Here is a 17,624-nt window from a genome sequence, read left to right as displayed (position 1 = left end):
GGCAAGCTTGGCGACCGAATATGTAGATTCCTTTCCTTTGTAACCGACCTTGTGTAACCCTAGATCTTCCCGGTGCCTATATAAACCGGAGGACTTAGTCCGGAAAGGATAGATACTCATTACGTAGTCATACATGCTAGACTTGTAGGGTTTAGCCATTATGATCTCGTGGTAGATCAACTCTTGTAATACTCATATCCATCAAGATCAATCAAGCAGGAAGTAGGGTATTACCTCCATAGAGAGGGCCCAAACCTGGGTAAACATTGCGTCCCCTGTCTCCTGTTACCATCGACCTTAGATGCACAGTTCGGGACCCCCTACCCGAGATCCGCCGGTTTTGACACCGACATTGGTGCTTTCATTGAGAGTTCCACTGTGCCGTCAATGAAAGGTTCGATGGACCCTTCAATCATGATAGTGATGCTGTCCAAGGAGAAACCTTCCTCCCCGGACAGATCTTCGTGTTCGGCGGCTTCATACTGCGGGCCAACTCGTTTGGCCACATGGAGCAGATCGATAGCTACGCCCCTGGCCATCAGGTCAGATTTGGGAGTTTGAACTACGTTGCAGACATCCGCGGAGATTTGATCTTCGTCGGATTCGAGACCGCGGTGACCGCTCCCGGTCACCTTGACGAACATGACCTAAATTTGTCGTCAGACCGCATCCAGGAGACAGCTCCTGTGACTGCTTCGGCCTTAGATCCAGAGCACACTACGGCATCCAAGGATTGGAGGTTCAACCCCACCATGGAGGCCACAGATTCTCCGGCGCTGGAGCCGCATATGGACTTAATCCCACGCAATACTCGTGTCACCGGAACTCCGGACTCTTCTCTGGGTATGAGTTCTGAACCATGCGAATCTGCGGATACCGAGCTTGAGCATTTATCGATCTTCGAGTTCAGCGCCGCAGACATCTTCCAGCACTCGCCCTTGGGCGATGTGCTAAACTCATTAAAGAGCATGTCCTTGGCGGGGGACTCACAACCGAACTCTGTCCGGTTCGGACTAGGGGCTGATGATCGAGAATTTTGCTTCCCACCCGCCACCCACTTCATAGCCATTGTCGAGGATTTAACCGACATGCTTGACTATGGCTCCGAAGACATCGCCACTACGGACGACGATGCCGACAAGGAGCAAGGCCAAAATCCGCCATTCACTGGACGACGGACGGCCACTTCTTCCTACGATGTATACATGGTGGACATGCCAGGAAAAACTAACAATGATGACAAAGAGGATCCAGTTGAGGATAAACCTCCTGAGAGACAGCCCAAGTGCCAACTTCCTCGACACCGTTCTAAGTCACGTCGTTCCAAAGACTGCAGTACGGGCACCGAAAAAAAATAATACTCCGGACGATGTCGAAAATAATGAAGACCCCGTCAAGGTAACCTCCGAACAGGGGGAACGGGAAATTGGGCAAGATAGCCCTGATGAACAGGCCATACACGAAGACTCGGAGGACAGTAATTATCTTCCGCTCTTCGAGGAAGAGGAGAGCCTCGGCAATGAGGATTTCACCGTGCCTGAGGAACCTCTCGAGCAGGAGCGCTTCAAAACACCGGCTAATAGCCACTGCAAGAAGCCTGAGAAAGAAGCAGCTGCAGCTCCAAGCGGACCAAGGTCTGCTCAATGATAGATGGACCGAAGTCCTCGCTGCCGAAGAGCACGGCCTTAGTGGCCCAGCCAAAAGCTACCCGAAGCATAGATTGCTACCTCAGTGCGATGACAAGGCGCTGGAGCCCGTACCATCATCGCACAATGCGGCAGGTCGACCACAAGTCAGTCCGGATAAAGCGACAACTCCAGCCGAACACCAGACCGCCCCACCTCGCCGTAAAGGCAAGAACAAAACAGCTTGGGGATGTACATACGACCTTCAACAGGACTTGGATAGTAGAGCAGGACACACAAGATTGATCTACAGATCGCGAGGACATGCCTCGACACGTGACGACTACCTATTTGGACATGACAAACCTAGCCACGCGCAGGCCGAAAACCGCAACTGGACTCCATCGGAGGTACATCGCAGTGTGGCCCAACATAGAGGCGCCGCACACCCTCTTTGCTTCACAGACGAAGTAATGGCGCATGAATTCCCAGACGGGTTCAAAAACAGGAATATCGAATCATACGACGGAACAACGGATCCTGCGGTATGGATCGAGGACTTCCTGCTCCATATCCACATGGCCCGCGGAGATGACCTTCATGCCATCAAATATCTACCACTAAAACTCAAAGGACCAGCTCGGTACTGGTTAAACAGTCTGCTTGTGTAGCGACCAGACCTCAAATGGTCTGTGCTGCTGTGCACCATTGTCATCCCTGGATCAGTAATGCTGACACGCACAGTACAAATGGAGGATTTATAACAGAGTAACAATCACACACTTATTACATCGAATATCTCCGAAGAGATTAAGTATGATAAACATGGCTTAAGGCCATCTAACAACGATAACAACGGAAGACTTGGAAGATAAGTGAGTCCATCAACTCCAGCGGCATCACTGAGTATAAGACCACGACCTAAGGCACCTTACTCGTCGTCTGAAAAGTCTGCAACATGAAACGTTGCAGCCCGAAAACGGGTCAGCACATAGAATATGCTGGCAAAGTACCACATAGAGAGTAATGAACAATAATAATGCTATACTACATGCATATTTGGCTGGTGGAAAGCTCTATGGTTACAGTTTTGCGAAAAGCCAATTTTATCCTACTTCAAAGGAATAAATTTTATTTAACTATCATGGTGGTTGTGAAACATTGAGAAGGTACCTCCAACTCAATCCCAATTAGGTGTCATCATTAACCCAGCAAAATTAATTAAAAGTAACATAGTGATGAGATTCAAATGATAATCCAGGTACTAGATACTCAAGTTGTCCATAACCGAGGACACGGCTAACCATGATTAGTTTGTACACTCTGCAGAGGTTTGCGCACTTTTCCCCACAAGACTCGATCGCCTCCGCTTGATTCTCGCACTACATGATGTTTGAAAAACGGATGACCGAGACACAGTCTTTCAGAAACAATCACTCTTTACTCTGGATGGACCGGTACACCTACTTTCCCCTACATCTGCTAGCCCACCTCTTCAAGAGATCCTGTAACCTACTCAACTATGCTAGAGCCCATAATAGCTTGTGGCTGCACACGGAAGTTTCTAGCATGAATAATCTTATGATCCCTTTGAGCCTGGGTGGCGGTCCTTATACAAACAGACAACACTGGGTTCTCCAGGTGCCCCAGTCCACCTAGATGTGAGTTTTAGTTGCCACCTTAAGTTGAACCATTAATAAACATCTCACATCTGTCATGGAAAATTCACTCAAACCTAATCCACGTCTACGAGCATAGCATGGCAATAATAAAAGCATCGTAGAAGTAACTCCCAAGGGTTTGAATAGAAAACAGGTAATAGGTACTACCTCAACTACTTCCCAATACCCACAATTTAATTAGATCCTATTCATGCAATTGTTTGAGGAAAAGATCTAATGCAATAAAACTGGGTATGAAAAGTATGATCAAAGTGTTACTTCCCTTGCTGATGATCCGCAAAACCTAACGAGTCGAAGTAACAAGCGGCACACTCCGGGTACTCTATCGCAAACAAACAAGCAAACAATCAGTACTCATCTAATGCACAGGTAAAACTCGAATGAAAGATCCAACCAGAAAGTTCAACTTAAGAACTCCGGTTTGCAAAAAGAATCAACTCGAAAAAAGCAACGAAAGTCAACGGCGAAAGAAAATAGCTTCGTTTACTAATCTGGATCTAGGTCAAATTTTACTGTAGCAAAAACTTGTTTGAGTAGGTTAAACGGAAAGAGAATTTCGAGACGAAACTCTTGGCGCTTGAATCGCCTGATTCCGATAAACGAGCGAGAAGTTAAACAGAATCGATGTTCGATCAGAAATCAAATCTGAGATAATCGCGGAAAAGTCCGACGAACAGAAAAACGGACGAATGGTTAAACAACGGACGTTCGTTAACAGAGAAAAACCGACGAACGCGTTCGTTAAATCGAACGGTTCGGTGAACGCTCGCAAAATAATAAAACCGAAAAAAAACCGATCTAGGGTTTTTTTTAAACGAATGGTTTTTTTTAGAAAAGAAAACCGGCAACCGAACGGGCGGCGAGGTACCTCGTCGGGGGCGTGCTCCGGCGGGGCTCCGGCGGGTCGAGGCGAGGGGCGGCGGGGTCGGGCGGCTCGGGGCGAGGGCGGGGCTCCGGCGGCGGCGCGGGCTCCGGTGCGGGCGGCGGCGGGTGCGATGCGGCGGCGGCGGGGTGAGGTGAGAGGAGGGGGGTGCGGGGTATTTATATGGGGGGCGGAGGTTTCTTGGGGATGGGGGCGCCGGCGGGGCGTGCGGAGCTCGGACTCCGAGAGGCGGCGGCGGCCGTGCCGTGCGCGAGGAGGAGAGGGCGCGGGGTGGGGCCGGCGGCCTGGGCTCGGCCCAGCGCGGGCGCGCGCGCAGCGTTTTTTTTAAATGTTCTGCGGGAAATAATTCACAGAAAAATAAATAAAAATCAGAAAAATATAAAATAAAATTTCCCCGTCTAGTTAGAAAATCTAGAATAGGGTGAACATTTTTTAACACGAAATAAATATTTGGAAAAACATGCAATATTTTTAATGCAATAAAAATTGCAAATAAAATCCAAATAAATTCCAATAAATGAGTTTAACATTTTTCCTCCAGTATTTCAATTGTTTTGGAGAAGTCATATTTTCTCCTCTCGTTTATTTTTAGAATGAAATATTTTTCCGGAGAGAAAATAATTAAAACCAAAATCCTTGTCTTATTATTTGATGAAAATCAAATATGAAAATTTGAGAAAAATCCCCAACTCTCTCCGAGGGTCCTTGAGTTGCTTAGGATTTATTGAGGATTTGTCAAAATGCAATAAGACATGATATGCAATGATGATCTATGTATAACATACCAAATTGAAAATTTGGGATGTTACAAACCTACCCCCCTTAAGATGAATCTCGCCCTCGAGATTCGGGTTGGCTAGAAAACAGGTGGGAGTGGTCTTTCCGTAGATCTTCCTCTCGCTCCCAGGTGGCTTCATCCTCCGTGTGGTGACTCCACTGGACTTTGCAAAACTTGATAACCTTGCTGCGGGTAACTCGGCTGGCATACTCAAGAATCTTAACTGGTTTCTCCTCATAGGTCAAATCACTTTCCAGCTGAATCGCTTCTAGTGGCACAGTATCTCTCAGCGGTATCTCAGCCATTTCTGCGTGGCACTTCTTCAACTGAGAAACATGAAATACATCATGTACTTCAGACAATCCTTCGGGCAATTCCAGCTTGTAAGCAACCTCTCCCATACGTTCCAACACTCTGTATGGGCCGATAAACGGGGCGCTAACTTTCCCTTAACTCCAAAGCGCTTCACTCCTCGAAGTGGTGATACTCGAAGATACACTCTGTCTCCGACTTCGTGAACTGTCTCCTTTCGTTTAGAATCAGCATAACTCTTCTGCCCGGACTGGGCTACCTTGAGCCTATCGCGAATTAACCTCACTTTCTGTTCAGACTCCTTAATCAAATCTGGTCCAAACAACTGACGGTCTCCAACTTCGTCCCATAACAACGGTGTTCTACACCTCCTTCCGTACAAAGCTTCGAAAGGGGCCATCTTCAAACTGGTTTGATAACTGTTGTTATAAGAAAACTCCGCATATGGCAAATTGTCGTCCCAACTGGATCCGTAATCTAGTGCACATGCTCTCAACATGTCCTCCAAAATCTGGTTGACTCTCTCGGTCTGTCCATCTGTCTGTGGGTGGAAAGCTGTACTAAATTCCAGCCTGGTTCCCAATGTTTCATGTAACTGCTTCTAAAACTTTGAGGTAAATTGGGTTCCTCTGTCTGATACAATGGTCCTCGGAACTCCATGCAAACATACGATCCTGGTCATGTAGATCTTGGCCAACTTAGCACTGGTGTAAGTGGTCTTCACTGGAATGAAATGAGCCACTTTCGTCAATCGGTCGACTATAACCCATATTGAGTCATAGCCTGAACGAGTCATGGGTAATCCTGTGATAAAATCCATGCCTATTTTATCCCACTTCCATTCGGGTATCGGCAATGGTTGTAGCAATCCTGCTGGCTTCTGATGCTCTGCCTTCACTCTCTGACACACATCACAAACTGCTACATACTCCGCAATATCCTTCTTCATTCCGGTCCACCAGAAAGTATTCTTCAAATCCAAATACATCTTGGTATTCCCTGGGTGAATCGAGTACGGTGAATCATGGGCTTCCTGCAGAATCAACTTCCTGATCTCCGGATCATTTGGCACATAAACGCGGTCCTCAAACCATAAGGTATCGTGCTCATCCTCACGAAATCCCTTGGCTTTTCCTTTGCTCATCTTCTCCTTTATCTCTTCAATCTCCTTGTCTGTCTTCTGAGCTTCTCTGATCCTTTGCATCAAGGTAGACCGAATTTCCAATGTCGCTAAATAGCCTCTTGGGACTATTTCCAAACATAGCTCGCGAAGGTCCTCGGCTAACTCCTGAGGTAACTCTCCTGTCATGAGGGTATTGACATGACTCTTGCGGCTCAACGCGTCTGCTACTACGTTAGCCTTTCCAGGGTGATAATGCAATCTCATATCATAATCCTTAATGAGCTCCAGCCATCTCCTCTGTCTGAGATTTAACTCCTTCTGCGTGAAAATATACTTCAAACTCTTGTGATCCGTGTACACCTCACAATGGTTTCCGATGAGAAAATGTCTCCATGTCTTCAATGCATGCACCACGGCTGCTAACTCCAAATCATGCGTAGCATAGTTCTTCTCATGGGGTTTAAGTTGTCGTGAAGCATATGACACAACTCTCGGCACCCGGTGGTGAAGTACTCTATGGCTTGCACTTCGTGCACTCCTTCGCAGGAGTTGCGCAGTTTAGCCCATCGCGTCAAGTAGTCGCGGGTGGACTCGTCCTGGCCTTGAATGCACAGCGAGAGCTGGCGAGGCTTGGGCGGCCGCTTGTAGGTGCTGGTGAAGTTGCGAATGAACACTTCGACAAAATCTACCCAGCTGTTGACGCTGTAGGGCTTCAGGCTGTTCAGCCATGTCTGGGCCGTGCCCTGGAGCATGAGCGGAACGTACTTTATGGCAACGCACTTGTTGTCGTTTGCTATGTTGACGGCCGTGGAGTAGTCGACCAGCCAATCTTTTGGCTTCACGGAGCCGTTGTACTTGGGCATGTCTCGTGGGAGCGAGAACCCTTTTGGGAAGGGCTCGTCACGAATGCGGGGGCCGAAACAAGGCGGGCCCATCGCATCTTCTTCTTCTAACGCCAGGGATAGAGCGAGGTGGTCGATCCGATGGTGGGCGTCATTCTCCCCGACTCCTTCGTGGCGGCCCAGCCGGTCGCCGAGAGTCGGGTGCTCAACAGGCGGCGGGGAAATGTGCCTCTCCCTGCAGGGAGGAGGAGGAGGCGGGTAGTCATCCCGTCGTTCCACTACTCGTGGGCAGCCGTCTTGGTCGCGCTCGATGGTGAGGCATGTGCGGCTACGGCTAGCAGCCGGCTCTCGGCCTCGTCTGTTGCGGACGCCGCCTGTCGGCATCCGGGAGGTCGCACCTTGGTCTTGGCGGGGGGGGGGGGGAGGATTCTTGACCCACTGTCCGGGCTCTTCTGCGCGGCAGCCGGCTTCTTGCTGCACGGCAGCCGCGTCGCTGAGCTGCTGAACGCGCTCCGTCATGTAGCGACGCTCATCGCCCTCTAGGTGATCCAGCTCGTCTGCTGTCGCCTGGGCAGCTCGTATGTTCTCCACGGGCGTGACATAGACAGGGCGGTCAACCCTGAACATGCTAGCAATGGCAGCGCCACACCGTCGAACCGTGCCTACGCGGCTGGGCCTACCAGCAGCCGGCATGCCGCCAATGGCGCGGTCGATCTCACGTTGGTAGGCCTCGGAGAGGCGTCTCATGGTAGCCAATTTCTTGGCGTTCTCGACGAGGGAGACGTGGTAGGCTTCTAGTGTCACAGCGTCAGCGTCTTCTGCAATGGGTGCGGACAAGTCCTACAGTGCCGCCTGCAGCGGGTCCTGAGCGGCTCCGCCAGATACTCCATCGTGGCTGATGATGAGCACCTCCGTGATGGTGCTGCCGCCGCTATCCGCTCAAGGAAGTGGATCATCGATGACCACCAGGTTGGTGGGGAAGGCATCGAGGGATGCCGTGTCGGAGTCGACAAGCATCGGGTTGGTGGAGCCAATCGACTCTAGGTCGAAGGCCGGCTCGTTGGCGATGTGGAGCTTGCCAAGGAGGTCGATGAGGCAGCTCTAGGAGCTGGCTGCCCCCGCGTCGGCTGCGGGCTCGTCGGATAGGCGGACCTCGCCGATGAGATCAGCAAGGCAGCTTGCTGCGCAAGCGACTTCTGCGCCATGCAACGCATCGGTGCAAACGCCATCGGCCGTGCCGGGCTGGCTGCGCTCACCAGGGAGGAAGAGGGTTCCCGTCCAGAACAGATCTCCGGACGACGGTGCACCTGGCCCCATGGTGGGCGCCAAAAGTCAGGGGTGTCGTGCGAGATATGCCAAAGGATGGCTTATCATGGTGGGGGAGAGTAAGACGTTGCCGGTGCCTGGAAACGAGATAAGGCGTAGACATGTATGCCGACGCATCTTACCCAGGTTTGGGGCTCTCCTAGGAGATAACACCCCTAGTCCTGCTCTACGGGGTCTCCGCATGATCACTAAATCAACAATGGTGGCTACAAGCTTGCTCCTTGAGCTGTTTCTCTAGAGGAGGAAGAAGAACAAGGCTAGCCCTAGCTTCACTCTCTCTATGTGTGTGTGGGTGGTCTCTATGAGGCTGAACCCTTTGCATGGGTGCCATGGGGGGTTTATATAGGCCTACCCCCTAGGGGTACAATGGTAATCTGGCCAGGTGTAGGACCCGACTGTCAGTGTCTATGGTCGCCGGCTTCTCCGCCGGCCGCTGGGGCCCGCCGCCTGGTGGGTCCCGCTGGCTGTCTCGTACTCGACCGACAGGCCGTGCCCGCCGCTGGCGGGTCCTTCCGGCTGCTTAGTACTGTGGCAGTGCCACCGATGATGCACGTTTTCTCGGGGAGAGCGTGGCTACAGTACCGCCGCCTGGCGGGCGTTCACTATAGCCATCCCCCGTCTCTTCTGGTTAATGGAGCATAGACTTTGAGGGAGGGGGAGCCACCTGGTGGGGAGTCAGCCTCCCTGTGAGCCGACTGGTCAGGGCTCGCCGCCCTCTGCCTCCTCACGGACAGGTAGGGCCCGCCGCCTGCGGGCCGTACCGACAGCCCGTCGTGGGAGCATGGCCTTCTCTGCCATGGACGATATCATGGGCTGCGTGGCAACAGTGCCGCGCCGGGCGAGGGATGTCCGCCCAACGCGCTGCACTATGGCCATGCTCCGCCCTGGATTCGGGGATGGCAGGCCGCGTTGTAGCCACACCCCGTCTCGTCATAATTATGTGGGTGCTAACTTTGAGGGCACGAGGGACCGTCTGCTAGGAGCCGGCCTCTCTGGAGGCCGCTTGCTAGGAGTCGGCCCATTCCGTGGCCGTCTTCTGGATTTCGCCGCCTCCTGGCAGCCGGCCGCTTGGACCAGCCGGCCCCAAGAGGGCGGTCCTTTGTCTTTGATGTTTGAGGGCGCAGCCAGCCCCGATGTCTTGAAATACCAAGGGAGCCGGATGAGGCTACCCGTGGTCATTTACTCCAACACCACATCATCACTTACCTCCAGGGAAAATCTCCATTGGTCTCTCTCCCGTGTTCTTGAGCTCAAACCCGCGGATTTCGATCTCTTTGCTCGAAGCTCCATTTCCGAAACTGTTTCCGGGGATTGTTGCTTCGTATGTGACTCCACCGTTTGTGCAATTAATTTTTGCTTTAGTGGTTTATACTTTGAATAATTAGCTACTCTTGGTGCTGCTGTAGATGTGCTTGCATGTTGAATTCTTACTGTTCTAAGTAGTTTGAATGCTTTCTATGACCTCTATGTATCCCTATGAGTAGTTCCTATGAATTTTATAAAGTTTTGTTGACAAATTTTTGTCACCTCAATTTTTTTTTCAGAAAATTGTACGCGGACATGAATATCTTCAGGAAGTTTGGCTCTAAGAAGAACTCCAAGGGTGTTATTGGGGAGTCTTCTGATAGTGATCTCCATCCTCGGAGGTTGGCGGAAGTACGGTCGTGTGAATGGCCGCACACCCCTTTCCTGGAAGAGGCTGGAATCCTTCTGGAGTTCACGCAATATATTGCTAATGCTGGCCTCACCGACTTCATCGCAGATGAGTGTGACCAGCACCAAATCCTCACAAACATCTTTGTTCATAGCTTTACTTTCTTGCCTAGAAATAATCTTCCTGAAGTGAGCTTTGATTTATATGCTGAAAACCATCAGATACCACTTACTGAGTTTTGTGACATATGAATGATCCCTTCTGATGGGAGCTTGACTGAACCTAGGCCAGTTGGGTTTGAGGACTTTTATCGTACTTTGACTGTGGGAGATAAGAGAGGAGTGTCAGCCACCACTGCTGTTAGCTTACACTTTCCTGCTGTACATTAATTTGCTTTATTTGTTGCTAAGAGTCTGTTTGCTAGAAAGAAAGTAGGTGCGCTCAGCGCACCAGACTTTGTTGTTTTACGCCAGGCACTCGAGGGTGGTAACACTTATAGGTTGGGAGCTATTGTGGCCCGTCGCCTACATCTTAATAAATCCTGGGGGAAATACATGGTGGGATTTTTGCTACTCGATTGGCAGCTCACTTCAATGTTGAGATACGCCCTCATGATTACCCTTTGACCAAGGTTTATCTGGACCGTGCAGCCATGGAACACCATCACTTTCTTGCACATGACCTGATATTGCCATTCCATATAAGCTGGTATTTAGCGTTAAAACTCGTGATGTTATCCCATTGCCTGCACCTACTTTGTTTGATCCTTTTGCCAGGGGCGGATATAGGATTATGCCTGTGGACATCATCGCCTACCGGGACGCTCAGGCTGCTGCGGAGGTAGCACATGAGGAGCCTCAGCAGTTGGATGAGTGGATGCCAGCTCCTCAGGATCCCTACTACCCTCCAGGCTACTGATCGATAACCAAGTTAGGCCAAAAGCCTAAGCTTGGGGGACTACGTGTTTCTCAACGACATTATATTCAGATCTACATACCATTATATTTGTCGGTGTTCACACTTTTTCATTGTATCATCCATGCTTAGATTTATTTTCTTGCTTTCTTCTTGTGTGTTTGAAAAACTTTAAAAAAACCAAAAAATTAGTTGTAGTAATTTACTTTCTATGCATGCTTAGTAGTAGTACTAAAAAGAAAACCCAAAAAGATTTCCTTGTTCTTCTTTTGCTTGTTGGGAGCTTTCCCGTGTAAATAGTTTTTCTCGTTTTTGTTTTTCTCTTTTAATTTGCCTGCTGAAGAAAACTAAAAACTCCAAAAATATTTCAGTGTGTTTCTCTGAATTCCTTTTCTTTTTATTTGAGTTGTACTGAGGAGAAGACCATGATGAAAATGTTGAGTGGCTCTCATATGAATAACTGTTGAACTAATAAAGAGCACATTTTACCTTGTCTTTTCCTGTTGAATAAAATGTTTGTAGATTCCAGCTTAGTCCACGACACTCTTGCACTATTATTATTTTCATATCGTTCGGTCGTGCAAGTGAAAGGAAATAATGACGACATTCGATGAACTGGCCGTGGCAGAGAGAAACTAGTATGAACTCGACTTGTTCTGTTTGTGTAAATATGTTTAACCTAGTATCCATGATTCAGCCCATTATGAATAAACATGTTTGCAATGACAATTAGATATTATAGTTTCTCGTGCCATGCATATGTAGCTGGGAGTTGATAATGATTTATCTTGGATATCAACATAGCGTTAAAATGATTGTGATGTAGTATGATGATATGGTATCCTCCTCTGAATGTTCGAGTGGCTTGACTTGGCACATGTTCATGCATTTAGTTGAATCAAAACCAACATAGCCTCTATGATATTTATATTCATGGTGTCCATATCCTACTCATGCTAGTGTCCAAGGTTACTTATGCATAATGCATGGCTATGATCGTTGTTGCTCTCTAGCTGGCCGCTTCTCAACCTAATTGCTAGCCTTCGCCTGTACTAAGTGGGAATTCTGCTTGTACATCAAAAACCTTGAACCGAAAGTTATTCCAGATGAGTCCACCATACCTGCCCATATACGGTATTACCCTGCCGTCCTAAGGAAATTTGCATGTGCCACCTATAAAAAACTTCTAAAAACTATCCTTTTGTGTGCCTGGATCGTTCATGGAACAACAGGAGGTGGTCGATATCTTCCATGCTAAGCGGGTTATTCTCAGGTCGAGTGTTTATTCACTCGCCATCGCACGATAAAATGGGCGGTAATAGGGATGCCCAGTCCCAAACTGCAAAAATGAAAAAGACTTCATCTCTTAAATAATCAAACAACTCCCAATGGAGTCAAAACCTTTACTTTTATCGCTTGGGAACTGCAACTAGCGTGCTTAGCACGGAAGATGTTGACAACCGATGGTCGTGAAGTGAATAAGAAGGGTGCATGTCTCAAAATAATCATTTATCTCTGTTTTAAAAATTGAGCTCTGGCACCTCTGCAGATCACTGCTTCCCTCTGCGAAGGGACTATCTATTTACTTTTATGTTGTGTCATCACCATCTCAAACAAGCGCTAGAAACTGAGAGAGCACAACTGTCATGATTTATGCATTGTGTATAGCTAATGTTGGGTGCATCATGACTGGATCTTTTCTACCATGAATTACAATGTTTAGTCGCTGCTTGGACTTTGGAGGTGCTTTGCATTTATGTTTTGCGGTCTCAGAAAGGGCTAGCGAGATACCATTATTGTCATATTATATCATGGTTGTTTTGACAACGTGTTGCCATTTGAGATATCTTATTATTGCTTGCTAGCTAATTATGTCATTGATATGAGTCATTATAATCTTTAAGTGTTATTGTCGACATGGTTAATTATAATGCTGGCTGAAAATCTGGGTGTTGTTTAAGCTTATTTATGCAAACAAGAGCAAAAGAGTTCGTAAATTTTTTTCTTTCTCACTTTCAGTTTATGAACTGAGTTGCTTGAGGACAAGCAAAGGTTTAAGCTTGGGGGAGTTGATACATCTCCAACGTACCTATGTTTTCTCACGCTTTTCCTCTTGTTTTGGACTCTAATTTGCATGATTTGAATGAAACTAACCCCGGACTGATGCTGTTTTCAGCAGAACTACCATGGTGTTGTTTTTTGTGCAGAAATAAAAGTTCTCGGAATGGAACGAAACTTTGCGAGGATTTTTTATATCAATAACAAGAATTTCTGGAGCCAAGACCTGTCGGAGAGGGGCATCTGGGTGGGCACAACCCACCCGGGAGCGCCCCCTCTCCTGGCGCACCCAGGTGGGTCGTACCCACTTGGTGGCCCCGCAGACAAACTCCCTGATACTATAAAATCACATTATTCTAGAAAAAATCAAGGAGAAAGAATTATTGCATTCCACGAGAAGGAGCCGCCTCCAAGCCCTGTTCTTCCTCGGGAGGGCAGATCTGGAGTACGTTTGGGGCTCCGGAGAGGGGGATCTTCGTTCTTCGTCATCATCAACCCATCTCCATCACCAAATCCATGATGCTCCCCATCGGGAGTGAGTAATTCCTTCGTTGGCTCACTGGTCGGTGAGGGTTTGGATGAGATTCATCATGTAATCGAGTTATTGTTAGGGCTTGATCCCTAGTATCCACTATGTTCTTAGATTGATGTTGCTATGACTTTGCTATGCTTAATGCTTGTCACTTTGGGCCCGGGTGCCATGAACTCAAATCTGAACCATTTATGAATTCATCATTATATCCATGTGTTAGATCTGATCTTGCAAGTTATAATCACGTACTACGTGTTATGATCCGGTAACCCTGGAGTGACAGAAACCGGGACTTCTTCCAGTGATTACTATGTGTTAATGCTTTGTTCCGATTCTCTATTAAAAGGAGGCCTTAATAGCCCTTAGTTTCTAATATGGACCCCGCTGCCATGGGAGGGTAGGACAAAAGATGTCATGCAAGTTCTTTTAATAAAGCATGTATGACTATTTACGGAATACATGCCTACATTATATCAATGAACTGGAGCTAGTGTCGTATCGCCCTAGGTTATAACTGTCTCATGATGAATATCGTCCAACAAGTCACCGGTCCAATGCCTACGAATTTATCTTATATTGTTTCTGCTAACTTACTACTGCTATCATCATTGTTACACTTGCTACAAAATTACTGCTATCACTGTTACTGTTACCGTTGCTGCTGTTACTATTATCAAAACTATCAAACTACATTGCTACTGATTACTTGTTGCGGATAATTAATCTCTAGGTGTGGTTGAATTGAAAACTCAGCTGCTAATACCTTCAAATATTCTTTGGCCCCCCTTGTGTCGAATCTATAAATTTGGGTTGAATACTCTACCCTCGAAAACTGTTGCGACCCCTATTCTTGTGGGTTATCACCGGCTTAGAAAGTGAAGAGATGACCGACAGATTCATCATCAAGAAGATCCTAAGAGCCTTGGATGGAAAATATGATACCGTGTGCACATTAATCCAAATGATGCCCAATTACAAAGATCTCAAGCCAACCGAAGTCATTGGAAGAATTGTTGCTCATGAGATGTCACTCAAGGATAAAGAAGAGCTTCACAACAAGTCTATTGGTGCTTACAAAGCCTCATGTGATGCTCCTACATCATCAAGTGAGAAACAAGTCTTCAATGAAGAATTGAGCCTAATGGTGAAGAACTTCAACAAGTTCAACAAGAGTTGAAGCAAATAAAGAAGTTCCAAGTCAAGGTCCTACAATGACAAAAGATCTTCTAGTCGTGAGCGTAATTGCTACAATTGTGGAAGACCCGAACACTACTCCAATGAGTGTACAGCTCCCTACAAAAGAAGAGAAGACTCGCCTAAAAGGAGAAGCAAAAGAGAAGAATCACCTCCAAGAGAGAGAAGGAGTAGAGATGATCGTTATGAACGAAGAACCTCTCGCAGAAGTAAGGATTCGAAAAGAAAGGACAAGTCATCAAGGAGCTACATGAAACGAAGACATCAAGCTCACGTTGGTGATTGGGTTTTCGGCTCCCACTCCGACCACCACTCCGAGAGAAGTTATCACTCCGACTCCGAATATACTCAAGATGAAGGTGTTGCCGGTCTAGCACTTGTGTCAACCAACTCCTACGACATATTTGACTCACCAAATGAAGGAATTGGAAGATGCTTCATGGCTAAAGGCCCAATGGTATCACACCCCGATTATGTTGATTTCAATAGTGATGAAGATGATTTTCTAGGTGATGATGATTTACTTGTTGACAACTCTAGTGATGAAAACTATGATGAACTTGCTATTAATCATGCTAATAAAGATAAAATGAATGACGATGATAAGGAGATTGAGAGTCTAACTAAAGAAATAAACACTCTTAAGTTAGCTCATGAAACTACCATAGAAGACCATTGAGAGCTTTTAAAGACTCATGAGAAGCTACGCTTTGAAAAGCTCAACCTAGAGCAAGAGCATGAGTTCTTAAAAGCAATCAATGATGATCTTCGTAAGAAAAGTTCTTCTTACATTGCCAAGCGTTTACTCTTGTCTACTTACATGCCACAAGAACAAGAAAGATTCTTCATCTAGTAGTAACAATAATCATGCTAAATCCAATATTGTTGCTTCTAGTAGTTCTCTTGATTCCACTAATGATTCTCTTAGCCAAGTTACACTTGAGCAAGAAAATAGCTTATTGAAGGGAATTATAGAGAAAGGTGTTTACAAGAGCCTTGTCGGAAGTAAGCAATTTGAGGAAATTGTACGCAATCAAGGAAGGCACCGGAAGAATCAAGGTATTGGTTTTGAACGAAAGTTAAATGCCAATGGAGTTGAGTGGGAAGAAGATCACTACCCCAAGATGAAGTTTGCTCCTCAACAAGAGAAATATGATCCTACCTCCTTTAAGGGGACACAAGCTCAAGATGATCTTCCACCACAAGACCACAAGCAAAAAGGCAAGGACAAGCTTCAAGAGGAGATTGATGCATTTGAAGAAGCTCCTAAGGCCTTGGTCTAGTGGGTTCCCAAGTTCTACTTCATCAAGTACGACTACAACTCCAAGGATTCCCATCAAGATGATGTGGATCCCGAAGAAGAAGAACTAGAGAGTTCTTGAGGGTGACTTCGCCAACATATTTCATTCATATAATTTTGGCAAGAACAACTGCAATCAATTTCCACCTCTTGCACTAGTTCAAGGTGTCACAAACCCTCTTGTTGGTAAGACAAGTGACAAGGTAACCTAATGCTTTCATGGACATCATCTTGTGTGTACCTCACTCTATGTCTAGGGATATCCTTGTTTGTTCCTTGTGGGACTAACCCATCTAGGTATTGAAAGTGCAACTCACTCCAATGGATTGCTCCAAATGATCTACATCAACATTGAGCATCCACATCTTCAACATCTACATGAAGTCATCATTGACAAAACCCAAGGTTCTCTAGGGGGAGCTTTACTCTAAGAATTGATCTAAAGCAACTCTAATGGTGTGAACACAACTATGCTTTATGTAAAAGTGGTAACCCCACTTGTGCTTAAACGGTGAGTATGACCTATGATCAAACATTCTCATTTGACTCCTAAGTCAATATACTCATATATAGATGACTTAGTCATCGCCAATTGCTTGATAGATGCTAGAATGTTTGTGCATGCTTTGTCACATATTTCATTTGCCATCTTATTGTGTGAGCATGTTGATTGCATATTTTTCTTATTCGAGGACATCCATTTGTTGTTTAGATTGTTTGGTCTTTTCTTTTTGCCAAATGGATGGACAAGAATGCCTAAGAAGTTCCTCTAGCTATCTATGCTTTTCTCGTCTCAAATTCTATTCATGCTACATCACAAAGTTTGATCAAGTCAGATTTGAACCCTTTGGGTGAGGAGCACTCGGAGTCACCGGTTCATCATAGACTTCAACTTCCAAAACCTCTCTGTGTATTTCGGTTTGACCGATTCATCCCTTTCGGTCATACCGAGTTCACTGAGTTGATCTAGGTTTTCAATCTTGGTGCAACCGATTAGAACCGTTCGGTCACACCGAGTTGCAGTAACCGCTTGCGATTCTGCATCTCGGTGCCACCGAGTCGTTCCACTCGGTCACACCGACAGGGTCAGGATATAAATACCCACGGGTCAAATTTGGAAATTTCTCTGAAACCTTTTCGTTCGCGTGTATCCTGCTCTGCCGACTCGGATCTCTGGATCGTCCTCTCATTGCCAGCAACCCCCTGCCGCTGGTCTCCGCCGCCGTCAACGGGAATCTTCACCGCCATTGCCGCCGTAGCGAGCTCATCGCCAATTTAGGGTATGAGTTCGATCCTTTGTTCAATCTTTAACTCCGATTCTTAGCACAAAGTCAATGCCATGATTCTTACCACATATGAGATCATCCTATCCAATAAAAACTTCCTTTAGATTAGATTTG

This window comes from Triticum aestivum, chromosome 2D, assembly GCF_018294505.1.
Source record: "Triticum aestivum cultivar Chinese Spring chromosome 2D, IWGSC CS RefSeq v2.1, whole genome shotgun sequence".
Classification (NCBI taxonomy): Eukaryota; Viridiplantae; Streptophyta; class Magnoliopsida; order Poales; family Poaceae; genus Triticum; species Triticum aestivum.
Note: the sequence above shows the minus strand (reverse complement) of the source record.